Here is a 2,464-nt window from a genome sequence, read left to right as displayed (position 1 = left end):
AAAAAGCTTACCCAGGATCGAGGTAAGACTAACTGGCCTATAGTTTCCTGGGTCCTCCTTCCTCCCTTTTTTGAAAATGGGAACCACATTGGCCCTTTTCCAGTCCTCTGGCACCACACCAGAGCACCATGAGTGCTTGTAAAGCCATGCCAGGGTCCTGCAATGACCTCTGCTAATTGCCTCAGCACTCTGGGGTGGAGATCATCAGGACCTGCTGATTTAAATATGTCCAGCCTCTCCAGAAGTTCCCTGACTAGATCCTCACTGACCCTAGGCCTGGGTGTGCCTCCCCTGGGTCCTGAGGGGGTCCCGGCGGATGGGCTGATCTGGTCCCTGCTCAGGAAAATGAAGGCAAAGAAATAATTAAATAGGTTAGTCTTGTCATCTGGTGTGACAACTGGATTGCCTAGCATGTTTTATAGAGGCTCCACATTACCAGGTACCTTCTTTTTGCCCCCTATGTATTTAAAAAAGGACTTCTTGTTGTCCTTAATCTGGGTAGCTAGTCCCAGTTCCATCTCCACCTTGGCCTTCCTGACCACCCCCGAGCAACCAAGGTATAATTCTCCCTACTGATGGCCCCTCCCTTCCATTGAGTGTATGCCTCCCTTTTAGCTAGGAGACATTCCTGTAGGCCTTTGGTGAGCTATGCGGGCTTTTGTGCCCTCTTGCCCCCTTTGACCCTTGTTGGGATTACCTCCCTTTGGGCACGGAGGATCATCTCCATAAGGAACGACCACTCTTCTTGGACACCCAACTCCCCTCCCCTCCGGGACCTCAGTACTTCCCCAACTATTCTTTTTACTTAATTGAAATCTGCTTTCCTGAAGTCCAGGGCTGTTGCCTTGCTGCAGGCTTTTGTCACCTTGCGCTGGATGGTGAATTCCAGCAGGTGATGATAGCTGTCGCCCAGGTGGTCAAGCACCCACAGCCCCCTCATGAGGTCGTCACCTGTGGCCAGCACCAGATCCAACAAGGCGCCTCCGCTGGTGGGGCTGTGCACCTCCTGAGTTAGATGGAGGTCCTGTATCTTGGCTAGGAACCTACGTGAGCGGTCAGACCTGGCTGACTTCTCTTCCCAGCAGATGTCTGGAAAGTTCAGGTCACCCATGATGACCACATCTTTTGACCTAACTACCTCTGTGAGCTGACTTAAGAATTACTGGTCTAGCTCCTCCCCTTGGTTGGGTGGCCTGTAGTAGACCCCCACCATTAAGTCCCTTTCTCCTCGACTCCCTTGTATTCTAACCCAGAGTACTTCAGTGTGCCCCTCATCTGACCTTGTGCTACTAGATGAGGATGTGTATTCCTCCTTGATGTAGAGCGCTACACCCCCACCTTTCCTCCCTGTCTTGTCCCTCCTATACAGCCTATAGCCCTTGAAAATTGGCCAGTGTAGCACACACGTGTGTGTGTGCATTCTCAACCTTGTTTTTCTGGTTAATGGCTTGTTCTAGATTGCTACACTTCTAGACCTTAAAGCAAAAACTCCATTGAAAGGCCTCGGGGGTAGGGAGGGGGAACGCAGGTGAGGATGACCAGCTTTTGCTATTGTTATTACCTGGTCTTTAAGGTGGGATTAACAGGTCAACAATACATGTGGAAAGCAGACTTCATGTAGAGGAAGACCAGTGCTGTAGTTACTGTTTTTAAATGAAAGTGTAGGAGGCAGTAGAAAATAATACAAATTACAGGGAGAAACTAAACTTGTGGGATCTGTACTTCTTCCATTCTTGACTTGCAATTTTCTGCTGGCCATAGCAATTTTTTGTGTGTGGTGTTTTAAATAAAAGGACCTGTTCAAATCAGACAAGTAGGATGGTAAAGAGTGTTCATCATGAATAAAAAGCACTGTACTCTGTAAAATGTATAAGCATGACACAATGTTTAAATACTTTCAATGTGCTTTCTAAGTTTCTCTATTTCTGTGCAAGCGATTATGAAAGATCATTTTTAATCACCAACATTTTTACTGGTTCCAATTTGAGCTCGATCATCAATAAGATAATTGTGCACATGTCTTATTACAATTCTGTACTGCAGATTGACCCATGTATTTGCCAGCAGGTAAGCAATGCTCCACTGATTTTTTTTTAATTGCTATTATTTCCAGAAGGACATGGCTGAGATTTTGCTCTTCTGCTGATGCCCTGGAGGAAAAAAAATGAGCATGTGATTCTGAGGTTTAGAGGATACTAGTCAATGGAAAATGAAGGTCAAAGTATCAGGCTCTACAGGAAGATGTGGTAACTACTTGGGAACTGCGCTACGAGGGAAGAAAACATTAAATATTTCTTTAAGATGAACTGGCTCTATTAGCTCAGAACTCCCTTCTGTGCTAACTGCTACCTTCTAAGTGAAGAAAAATTTTAATTAAAATACCACTTTAGAAATTCTATGTTTCCCTTCAAATCCTCCAGAATTGCTTATCACAACATCCCAGAATGCTTTCTGCTGCATTGGA

Source organism: Alligator sinensis, unplaced genomic scaffold (genome assembly GCF_000455745.1).
Source record: "Alligator sinensis unplaced genomic scaffold, ASM45574v1 scaffold333_1, whole genome shotgun sequence".
NCBI classification, from domain to species: Eukaryota; Metazoa; Chordata; order Crocodylia; family Alligatoridae; genus Alligator; species Alligator sinensis.
This window is presented reverse-complemented; position numbering follows the sequence as displayed.